This window comes from Tenrec ecaudatus, chromosome 9 (genome assembly GCF_050624435.1).
Source record: "Tenrec ecaudatus isolate mTenEca1 chromosome 9, mTenEca1.hap1, whole genome shotgun sequence".
Lineage (NCBI taxonomy): Eukaryota > Metazoa > Chordata > Mammalia > Afrosoricida > Tenrecidae > Tenrec > Tenrec ecaudatus.
This window is the reverse complement of record NC_134538.1, coordinates 349,376-361,843: the sequence shown is the minus strand read 5'-3', so window position 1 is coordinate 361,843 and position 12,468 is coordinate 349,376. Positions and strand designations below refer to the sequence as shown.

Sequence of the window (12,468 nt, the reverse complement as noted above, 5' to 3'; positions counted from 1 at the left end):
AAAATTTGCCTGTGCTAGAACAAAATCCGAGTCAATTTTGTGTAATGTGCTTTCCCATATGCATTTTCAGAATTAAACAAAAATCTAGAAAAAATTAATTTTATATCCATATATTCTGAGGCATCTAAGCATAAGGATATAAAGTTATTTCCAACCATTATTAGAATTTTTGATTCAGAAACGAATAAAAGTTATAATTTTAGATTTTGTTTCTGTGCCCAGCAAAACTTCTGAAATAATTTCCAGTTCCATTATTAATATTTTGGGAAAAAAATTTTAAACATAAAATGATTGCATATTGTGCAGACAACATGAACACAAATTTTGGAGGAAAAGCGAGAAGAGGTACAAATAATATTTTTTATAAATTAAACTAAAACGTTAGTCAAAACATTATTGGTGTTGGTTGTGCAGTACACATTATACATAATGCCATTCAAACAGCTGCTGATTTGTTGCCTGTAGATGTGGAAAATATTGTTATTAAAATAGATTATTTCTATATATACACTGTGAGTGTTGAAATGCTTAAAGAATTTTGTGAAACTGCAGAAGTCGAATATCAGAAAATACTTGGATACAGTAAAACACGCTAGTTAGCTCTTTTGCCAGCTGTCGAAAGAATTTTGAAAATATATGATCCTTTGAAATCCTACTTTCTATCACAGGATAAATGTCCTGGAATTTCAGAAGATTATTTTGAAAAAGAATCTTCAAAAATTTGGCTAGAGTTTGTACACAATCAAGCAGCTCTTTTTCAAAATGCTATAAAACTTACTGAAGGTGACAAAATTTCGGTAATCCAAGTAGCAAGTGAAGTTAATAATTTAAATTTTCAGTGTCGAGCGGTTAGAAAATAATTTTCTTCCGTTAACTATCTGTAATAGGACAAGACAGCTAGAAGAACAAGGCGCAATAAATCATGCAGATGTCATGAATCACGTTAAAAAGTTCTATAGTAACTGCATAGATTATTTAGAAGAGTGGACGGTACATTACAATGATATTGAACATTTTCATTGGGTTACATTAAAACAAGAACTTAATTTGAATGATGTGCAAAAAGCATTTGATCATATTACTCAATATTTCCCATATCATGATATTTCTGAAAATGATCTTTTTAATGAGGTATCATTATTAAAAATATATTGATAAAGACAAGGTTAAATCTTGGGCATCAGCAAAAATCACAATAGAGAACAAATGGTTAGAAATATTTCATCATTTTGAAACAAACCATGTTCCATACAATAATGCACTAAAAATTGTGGAATACGTGCTGTCCTTACCAGGAACTAGTACTGTGACTGAATGCATTTTTTCTATGGTAAATAAAGTGTGGACATCGGAAAAATCACAACGAAGTGTTGCAACTTTGAAAGCCATTTTATGTGTGAAATATAATTTAACAAATTCTTATGAAAATTTCATGACCTTTTAAACGACAGCAATCTACTAAAAAAAATTCACTCAAATGAGAAATATGCCAAAGGATAAAATAATACTATACATAATTTTAAATGTATATTTGTAAATGATACTTATGTTGAAATTTAAAAAATTATATTATTTAAAAAAAATTTTTGCGTTCTATGAAAAATTTTGTTGCTCCATATAGACCAAATTTTTAATCAAGAACACCCCCCCACCCCGCGTCAATGGTGTCCCGCTTTACCGATGTTAAAATCTGGTCACCTTAATCTTGGGGTCATGACAAGAGAAAAGACCTTTGTTCTGGAACCAGTCAAAGTCAAAATCTGCCCATCCCAGTCCAGGCCAGAATTAAGAGCATGGTCGGGCTCAGAACTCAGGGGTGCGATCAGATTGGCAAGTGATTTATGCCACCTAGAAACCCTCACAAAATGACCTCACCTAGACTGGCCAAGGGTAAAGGGAAGGCTCTGGAGTCCCCTTGTGGTCACCTAGCAGCAGTGTCTTTCTGCCTGAGCAAGATGCCCTTTCTTGAATTTCTCTTTCACATTGGCCAAGCTTGTTCTTCTCTTTCGTTTTCTGGCTCTAGGTCTTTGCACATGTCATGATAACATTTGACTTTGTCTTCTATAGCTTCTCTTTGATAGGTTCTATTCAGCTCTCTAACTTCATCATTTCCTTCATCTGCTTCAGGTACTCTGGTATGAAGAGCAAGTTTCAGAGTCTCTTCTGACATTCACAGTGATCTGTACATTCCTTCCTGTCCTTCTCATGACCGTTGGCTTTGCTCCTGAATGGCTTTCTGGATGTCCTTCCACAGCTCATCAGCTCTTTGTCATTAGTGTTCAAGACAGTAAATATGTTCTTGGGGTGTTCTCAAAGTTCACATGGCATAGACTCAAGGTCATATTTTGGCTTTTGTGTTCTTGTTTTAATTTTCTTCAACTTCAGCCTGAACTTACATATGAGCCATGGATGGTCTGTTCCACAGTCGGCCCCTGGCTTGGTTTCAGATGCTGATGTTGAGTATGTGCGTTCTCTTTGTCCACTGCTGTCATTTGGTTTCTGGGTATTCCACCTGGAGAAGCCCATGTATGTACTTAACATTTGTTGTTGAAAAAAGTATTTCCTATGAACAATACATTGCTAAAGCAAAATTCTGTAATATAAACAGCTGCAGATCTATCACCAAACATATATTTTCCATCCTCCTCATTCCCAACTTTTGTACTCCAATCGCAAAGCATCTTGACCCAATGCTTGATCAATTTCCAGCTGAAGGCACTGGCAGAATTCTTCAATTTCTTCACGAGTATCCATAGTTGGTACATATATCTAAATAATAGTTGTATTTAATTGGATTTCCTTAAAACAGATGGTTATAATCCTATCACTGATGTGCGTCAAGGTCCTTCTTAAAATGTCCTTTTAAAAATCATTTTATTGGGGGCTCATACAACTCTTGTCACAATCCATACATACATCTCTGTGAATGCCACACCATTCCTCTTGAGTGTGTCCTTCCAAGCATAGAAAACAATATGAATGTCTATGATTCAAAATAACCGATCCCTGTACATTTCAGCTCACTAAAGCCTGGGATATCGCTCTTTATGTCTTCTACTTCATTTCTGATGACTTCCAATTTTCCTAGATTCATACCTGTACATTCCAAACTTTTATCACTAGAAGATTTTTGAAGTTGCTGCTTACCTTGAGTCATGCCTCATAAGCAAATTAAGCTCCCACAAGATTTCTTCCAGTCAGTCCCCATGATCAGCTCCACTCAATGAAAGCAGCTCCTCCTCAGTCACATTTCCACTGACTCTGCCCGACTTGACCCATCATATGACACCCTACCTCCAACAATGAATGCTCTGTGTCCATTCATTATGCCTTCACTATCTGACAGTATTTCTGGTACTGGATTTACAATGACAACTGTCTCAGAAGTAGGCGGCCGATTGCTTCTCGGCTGTGTATTCTTCGTCTGGTATCTCCACTGAAACCTGTTCATGTCAGATGATCCTGCTGGTACTTCAAGTACCAGTGACACAGCTTCCAGCATCACAGCAACACAGCCTCCACAGCACAGCAAGCTGACACACAATTGTTGTTTGGCATTTCACACATGCCTTTTATCTACCTCTGTGAATTGAAGTATGGAGTATTAGTGGTCCAACTGTAAGCATCAGGCTGCAAACTGAAGGGTCACTGCTTGAAACCAACCAGCTGCTCTGTGCGGTGAAGATGAGGCTGTCTGCTCATATAAAGACTGACAGTCACTTGGTCCTCTGAGCTACTATGACTCAAATAAATTCAATGACAGAGAGTTTGGTGTGCTTTGTTTGGTTTGGTTTGGGTTGATTGTTGAATTTGGGCCATTGAAGGGACTTCATAGAAACAGAATGGCAGAGAGTGGGCATGGATACTACCTGGCTTAGAGCCAATTTTCACACTCATAGCTAAATGGAAGAATGGTGATTTGAGTCTACCCAGATGCTCCTTGGAAGAAAGGCCTGTGATCTTCTACCCAAAAAGCAGCCACTGAAATCCCCAGAGAACACAGTTCTACTTGGATACATGTGTGGGTACGATGAGTCAGGTGGACTCCAGGACAACTGTTTATTTGTCTTGGTTTACAGGAAGGTGATCTAGCTACAGAGTCAAATATAGACAACACAGAGATATACTTGTAGACACAGAATGACAGCACATGTGGAGATAAGTTAGTAATCAGAAAAGTGGGGATGGGATTAGGTTTTCTACTAGGTTTTCTATGGTTCTCAATATCTTAACCCATCTCAAAATGGGCAGATGAGTATTTCCATTCCTCCTAGCCAGTCACTCTGAGAATTCCTAATTCACTAACATTCTCATAGCTGAAAGGAAAGACTAAATGTGGGAAGGGAGCCACAGAGCCCTAAAATGACCCAGTTTCACTACCCAGCAAGGAGGGCCCCAGTTGCCAGGCCTGAGGGGGACTCAGAACACAACATATCTGGATTCCCAGTCAACAGCATGAGAAACAGAAGTATGGGCAAGGGTCTTAGCCTCTCGCCTGGGGCTGTTTGCTGTGTGGCCCCAGAGTGCCACTGTCTGCACCGTTCCCAATTGTTCTGAAGCGGAGGGCCCACAACCTCATAGAGTCTGTGGGGTTAAAGAGTTTGAGAGCCTGATCCAAGAGGGCTTCTGTAGCCTCCATAGCTTTGAGTGTGATTCCATCCTGGACCAGCACCTCCAAACCCTCCCTGAGGAGTGGAATCCAAGGCCCAGACTTCTCCCTGAATGGGTACAAACCTACCTACTTAACGCTTGAGAATTGCCAATGGACAGAACCCAGCCCCAAAGGAGGACAAACCAGGAGAGAGAGTCCCACAAGGGCCTTACGCCAGTCTCTGAGGGATGGCAATGGTGTCCAAAAGTTGACCTCAACCACACAACACCAAGAGCTCACTCAGGCCCAGTGTGGATAAGGAAAGTTGGTGGCCTGAAAGTTGTCTCTTTTCCTCATCTGCAGCAGGGTCAGTCAGAGCTGGAGCTGGGATCAGGGCTCACTGTGGGGTTAAGGGGCTCAACATGAGATTAGGGCTCAGTCTGGTATCCCCTATAGGCCTGGGGTCCACAGATAGTCAGACATCAGGAGCTCCCAGGACCCTTGAGAGCCAGCTACACTCTAGTCCAGGGTCTCATGAAGTGTAAGCAACTCTAAAGAGACCATGGCTCTGGTGACACCATGTACTTGTCTGCAGCATTGCAGTTACACCTCCATCAAAAAACGTTCCAGCCCATTCTCCTGGGTCTCAGGGCCATTAAAGGGCACACACTGAACCAGAACTTGCCATGGATCCTTGCCCTAAGAGGCCCCTTGACCCCCGTAAAAGTCCAGGTCTGAAAAATAATTTCCTCCTCCCCCATCTTTTGAGTGGAAGTGAGTGTGGAGTCCTTTGAACAACCTCAAAAGAAGGTTATAATCATTCCTTTAGGGGTGCCACGCTGGGGATGAGTCCAAGCCCTGTGTCCCATGGAGTCAAGCTCAGGGCTCAGTCAGAGTCCGGTTCAGAACTGTGAGCAAGGCCAGCTATAGATCCTTACAAACTGTCCAGGTCCCCAGGATGACCTCACCTAGGCCTGATAGGGCAAAGTGTGGGCTCTGGAGCCCCCTTGTGACCACCCTGCAGCATGCAGTATGACCTGACTAGACTGTCCACACCACATGGCAGCATGAGCTCGGTAGACAGTTCCATTTGCCAGGAAGAAATACCTACATCTCTCAATAATAATTCCAGAATTGGAAAGATGTGCAGCAGGATGTATCCTTTCACGTTACGTGCTTACTCTGTATACTGAGAAAATAACTCAAGAAACTGTCCTACCCAATTCTGTTGGATGCATGAAATAATCACGTGGCACAGTGCTGCTTGCCTAAACCTTAGAGCATGAAAGCCTTCAGTATAGATTACAGCTGATATCAGGAAAGTGGCAATGTCACAAATGAAGTGGTAAAACGTGCCGTGGTCAACGGGGAAGAAATTTAAGTTGTCAGCTATTTCAACTTTCATCAATAATCAATGTCCACAAACCAGCACTCAAGATTTTTTTGTATAAAAAAGAAACTCGTTCTTTTACTTTTATCTTTTTGTTAGTTACCCTGGCTCTGCAGCTCCATGACCTCATCATTAAAATTACAGTTCACTGGAAATTAGGCTAGATAACAGAATTTTTCCATTAACATTTAGAAGTCTCCCTCATATATTTTCTTAGGAGCAAATCCATAATTCATCTCTTGCTCTTGTAGGTAGCTAAAAAAGTAGTGTACCAGTAGAACTTCATAAAAAATATTTTCATCAAACAAAGTTTATGGCTCAACTAGAACAAATCTGTTCAAATCCAATCTAATATTATAGCAGAGCTCCATCAAAACAATGGCCTGTGTTCTATTTTAAGACCCTTTGAAAGCAAAAGTGCAATTATTGAAACTGAAGGTTCAAACTTTTCCTCTATAGATAAAAACAATCAGCCATGAAGTTAAAATAGACAATGCTTACCACCCACTTTGGGTGGGTCAGTTTATAAGCCATAGACTTTATATTCACTCTTCATCCCATTTCCCCATAATCCTACCAAAACATGTGAAGTGCCATTTAAGCTGTTGAAAACCAGCCTCTCACCTAATAGTCAAAATAGAATGCTGACTTTTAGCTAATGCAGCCTTTTCATGTGTGTTAACATTGGTTTCATCTCACTCGGGCCATATGAGTATACAAACCACCAAAGTACTAGGTCCCTGTCAACTTGCTTCAAGCAATCTGTTTCTACTCTTTGTAATCCTGTCACATGATATATAAATTAAAATTATCATCTAAAAGAATTATCATCTAAAGTCATGTTTCAAATAGGTTATATTTTATATACACTAACATCTTTATTGCATAAATATTAGGTGTTGATTTCCAATTAAACATTTTTTCTTTTTTTACATTTTATTAGGGGCTCATACAACTCTTATCACAATCCACACATATACATACATCAATTGTATAAAGCACATCCGCACATTCTTTGCCCTAATCACTCTCAAAGCATGTGCTCTCCACTTAAGCCCTCTGCATCAGGTCCTCTTTTTTATCCCCTCCCTCCCTGCTCCCCCATCCCTCATGACCCCTTGATAATCCACAGATTGTTATTTTGTCATATCTTGCCCTATCCGGAGCCTCCCTTCCCCCTCTTCTCTGCCGTCCATCTCCCTGGGAGGAGGTCACATGTGGATCCTTGTAATCAGTTCCCCCTTTCCAACCCACTCACCCTACACTCTCCCAGCATCGCCCCTCACACCCCTGGTCCTGCAGGTATCGTCCACCCTGGATTCCCTGTGCCTCCAGCTTCCATATGCATCAGTGTACAATCTCTGCCCTATCGAGCCCTGCAAGGTAGAATTCGGATCATGGTAGTTGGGGGGAGGAAGCATCCAGGATCTGGGGGAAAGCTGTGTTCTTCATCGGTACTACATCGCACCCTGACTGACCCGTCTCCTCTCCTAAACCCCTCTGTGAGGGGATCTCCAGTGGTCGACACTTGGGCCTCGGGTCTCCACTCTGCACTTCTCCCTTCATTCACTATGGTATATATATATATATACACACACACACACATATATATTTATATATATATATTTTTTTTTGTATGATGCCTTATACCTGGTCCCTTTGGCACCTCGTGATCACACCGGCTGGTGTGCTTCTTTCATGTGGGCTTTATTGCTTCTGAGCTAGATGGCCGCTTGTTCACCTTCAAGCCTTTAAGACCCCAGACACTATCTCTTTTGATAGCTGGGCACCATCAGCTTTCTTCGCCACATTTGCTTATGCACCTGTTTGTCTTCGGTGATCGTATCATGGAGGTGTGCAGCCAATGATATGCTCTTTTGTTCTTTGATGCCTGATAACTGATCCCTTTGGGACCACGTGATCACACAGGTTGGTGTGTTCTTCCAAGTGGGCTTTGTTGCTTCTGAGCTAGATGGCCGCTTGTTTATCTTCAAGCCTTTAAGACCCTACTCACTATCTCTTTTGATAGCCGGGCACCATCAGCTTTCTTCACATTTACTTGTTCACCCACTTTGGCTTCAGCAGTTGTGTCGGGAGAGTGAGCATCATAGAGTGCAAATTTAATAAACGAAAGTATTCATGCATTGAGGGAATGCTTGAGTAGAGACCCAAGGTCCTTCTGCCACCTTAATACTAAACCTATAAATATAGACACATAGATCTATTTCCCCATCCTCATATATATATTTGCATGTACATGTCTTTGTCTAGACCTCCATAAATGCCCCTTGACTCTCAGCTCCTTCCTTCATCTCCCTTGACTTTCCTCCTGCCCTACTACCATGCTCCGTCCCCACCTGGGCTACAGCTATACCTCTTCTCTACGCAACCTTAGCCTTGATCATTCCTGCCACTCCCCCCTCACTACCATTTTGATCCCATGTTGTTCCCTTGTCCCTGTGTTTGTTAACACCACTTCCTTACCCCACCCTCCCCCTCCCCCACCCCAAGTCCCCCCGGAACTGTCAGTACCGTTGTTTTTCCTCCAGATAGTTCATCCAGCCTGTCCTATTCAGACAGACCTGTGGAGACACTAACATGCACGAAAACAAGACAGGAAAACAAAGCAACAGTATACAACCAGACAACAAAACAGCAAAAACAAACCACTGAGAAAGAACAAAACAAAACACTTCACAAAAGAAAAGCTTGTAGTTCGTTCAAGGATCGTTTGCTGGCCCTTAGGAGCGTTTTCCCGTCCAGTCTGTAAAAACTACTTTTCAGTGACTTTCTTAATGAGCTTGACTTTTAAAAAAGCAAGTGTGAGACATTCCTCAAAAAGTGAACTTTTATCATTTAGTCGGGTTTTGTTTTGTTTTAATTTTGGCTCGTACTACATACAAAGGATCTTACATGGTTAATTTCTTTTTTTTACATCATTTTATTGGGGGCCCATAGAGCTCTTATCACAATCCATACATAGATCACTTGTATAAAGCACATTTGTACATTTGTTACCCTCATCATTCTCAAAAATTTGCTCTGCACATAAGCCCCTGGCATCAGGTCCTCATTTTCTCCCTGCCTTCTTGCTCCCCCCCTCATAAAGCCTTGATAATTTATAAATTATTTTGTCATATCTTACACTGTCCTACGTCTCCCTTAAGCCAATTTTATGTTGTCTGCCCCCCAGTGAGGAGGTTATATGTAGATCCTTATAAGCGGTTTCCCCTCTCCACCCCAACCTCCTTCCACCCTCCCAGAATCGCCGCTCTCACCACTGTTCTTGAAGAGATCATCCGTCCTGGATTCCCTGTTTCCAGTTCCTATCTGTACCAGTGTACATCCTCTGGTCTAGCCAGATTTGTAAGGTAGAATTGGGATCATGATAGTGGGTAGGGAGGAAGCATTTAGGAACTAGAGAAAAGTTGTATGTTTCATCCTTGCTACACTGCACCCTGACTGGCTCGTCTCTTCCCCGTGACCCTTCCATAAGGGGATGTCCAGTTGTCTACAGATGGCCTTTGGGTCCCCACTCAGCACACCCCCTCATTCACAATGATATGATTTTTTGTTCTTTGATGCCTGATACCTCATCCCTTCAGCACCTTGTGATCACACAGGTTGGCATACTTCTTCCATGGGGGCTTTGTTGCTTCTGAGCTAGATGGCTACTTGTTTACCTTCAAGCCTTTAAGACCTCAGACACTGTATCTTTTGATAGCCGGGCACCATCAGCTTTCTTCCTTCCATGGTTAATTTCAAGGAGGTTTTTAATGCCAGTCATTCATTGCAATATATACCTACTCTGCTCTCTGCAGGAGAAGTCCTGTGATTTCAATGAATTCCCAGCCACAAAGCTAAATGATCTTCAAAGATTACCATAAGTTTTGTACCTTACAAAATTGTCAGTTCCACCATAATTGAGAATCAAGTTATCCTACAAAAAGGTATACAGACCACACCTTGTGACAAAGAAGTAGGTTAGTGTAGCCCAATGTAGATGAAGATTAAAATGAACTCTCGATTAAAGGAGGTGGTAAGTACTTACATTGAAGCAACATCTTAGCTACCATAAAAATGCTCAACTTCTCCAGAACTCACAAAGAGTTATTAGACAACTTGGTAAGTCCAATGTGTGCATAAGTGATGCACAAAACCCACGGTATTTGGGGAGAGGGGAGGAGGGGGAAGATAATACAAATATGGCTTTTACAGAAGTAACTCTACTCTCAATTACACATTAACTTACACACTTCAGTGAGAACATGCTACAACCATAATGTCCGGAAAAGCAGCTTAACATTCTCCAAGTGGATTCCCCCTCCCACCCTCACTTTTACTGTTTACTGTAGCTGTTCATACTGCACGAGTATAATCAGCAATGACGTTTTGATCTTAAACAAAGACAATGAGATTCATTCCCCTGAAATAAGTTTTCAACATCAAACCTTATGGTTACAAAAATGTTCATCTTTCCTTCTCAACTGTCTAAATATTTCCCATGAAAAATCATTACAAACATCTTGAGTGTCGGGGGGCGCGAGCTGAGGCGATGGCGGCCGCAGTCGCTGAGAGCAGCGAGGGGCCCGGGCGGCCCGGGCCGCTGCAGGACCAGACGGCGGGTGTGGTGTCGGTGCCGTCCCAGTGGAGGGGCGCTCAGGGCGTCCGTGTCCGCGGGGAGACGGTGAGGGCGCGAGCCTGGCGGGGTGCGGCGCGGGCGGGAGGGCTGGGGGTGCCCTCCATCGGTTCTGCTGTCCCACCGGTTCCCTTTCTTCATGTCGTTCGAGCTAGGCCCGAACCCTTGGCATCCGTTGCGCGTCTTTCGACGACAACTCAGTTTGCTGTCGTTTTGCCTTAAACCTTCCGGGACAGTAAGCCTTGGCGGAACTTGCGCGAACTGTAGTGTTTAGGCCTTTCAAACGACTTGAAATAGAGTATGGACCAAACGCCCTCTGAACGGCTACCTGAGCTGATTTTCCAGGTGTTATTGAGGCCAAAACACGGACCCGGTGCGCCCCGCTGGGCGCCGGGCTCCCTCCCCGGTGAGGGCGGGTCGCCCGGGAGCGCGCTCCGTGGGCGCCGTGCTGTCAGCCGGGCAGCCGGGCAGCGTGCCCGCCTTCCCCAGAGCTCACTGGGGCGTCGAGTAACTTGTGCAGTAAGTACGTTAGGAGGTAGACACCTGCGGATCCAAGAAAACGATGAGCGCGCGGGAGGTCTGCCTGAGCTGGGGTCTGGGAGGTGGGCTTGCAGGATGGCCAAAGGTGGATCGCACGGAGCGCGGTCTTTGGACACCTGCGCCGGAGTATGTCGGGCCCAGCGGACACTTGGGATGAAATCCGTGGGTCAGGCCAAGCCAATGACCAGTGCGAAGCGCCTGGAGCACGTGTGCTGCTTTTGAAGGGCCAAGAGTGACCACAGATGAGGTCGGAGGAGGTCTCATTTGGCTTTTCCTCGAGTGGGAAATGAACAGTGCTGGACACCGCACCCCGTTACGGAAGAGGGAATTGAGGGGTCACTTGCCGTGTGGGCGGTGGAACCCACAGAAAGCTCCCACGTGAAGTCTGGTGAGATCCGGTTTCTTCAGTCAGGCCAAATCGCAAGGTCGCTGGCCAGAATTTGCTCTGACCTCGAATCATTGGTCCTCAAGTGTCCATTCTGCATCAAACTGTTCCCATCCGAAGCAGAGGAGCTGTCAGGGGAAGCCAGTCCCTAACACATCATCCTTGGTCCAGTAGGCGCAATTGTACAGCGATAATAAGTAAAGATCATAGTAAAGTTATAGAGAGCATGAGAGATTGAAGAGAAATATTGAAATAAATGGAGTCAGACACAATTCATGGTAGCGTGCTCACCTCAGCCCCACTTGGTGGTCCACGTGGAGGGAGAGAGTGAGAGATCTTTAATGCTCACCCAGGCTTTTATCTTCTCTGGGGACATGCAAGCCCCCAAATTACAGGTGAGGACATATGTCACATTGAAGGGGTTGTGCTATAGGTAATACAGTAATGAGAGGGGGTGGTCTAGGGGAATACACGCAATAGAGGAGGGATTGGGGGTATACATGTGACAAGATGAGCGGATCCTAGAGTCAGGATGGCAGCCTAACCTTGGTCATCCTTGGATGGGTTTGACCTCTCTGGGATCTCCTACAAGGAAACAGACAACTACTATCCTTTTCAGAAGGGAGTGGGCCCTATTTGTTGTGAGATATAAACAGTGGTGTCTGCCTCCTCTAGATGGCTGATAGCCCTTAGGGAGAATAACCCCTGACCTACTTCTTATGACCTCCAAATGTATAGTCATTCGCAAGCAGCTAAGTTTGGCATATATTTGGGGGAGACAGCTTGGGAAAAATCCTTTTGTTTCCCACAAGGAGCCCAGGTGCTGTAGTGGCTAAGTGCCCAGTTGCTCTCTGATAAGTCAGTAGTTCGACCCCAAGAGCTGTAGGGTGGGGGGAGCTGGGGCGGGCTACTTCTGTAAGCCC

The 12,468-nt window shown here is 43.6% G+C and overlaps 1 pseudogene; it reads right to left on the bottom strand.

The window, feature by feature from the left end:
• Positions 1-10,464: 10,464 nt before the first annotated feature.
• LOC142457033 (PC4 and SFRS1-interacting protein-like) overlaps positions 10,465-12,468 on the bottom strand; it is a 56,365-nt pseudogene continuing 54,361 nt past the window's right edge.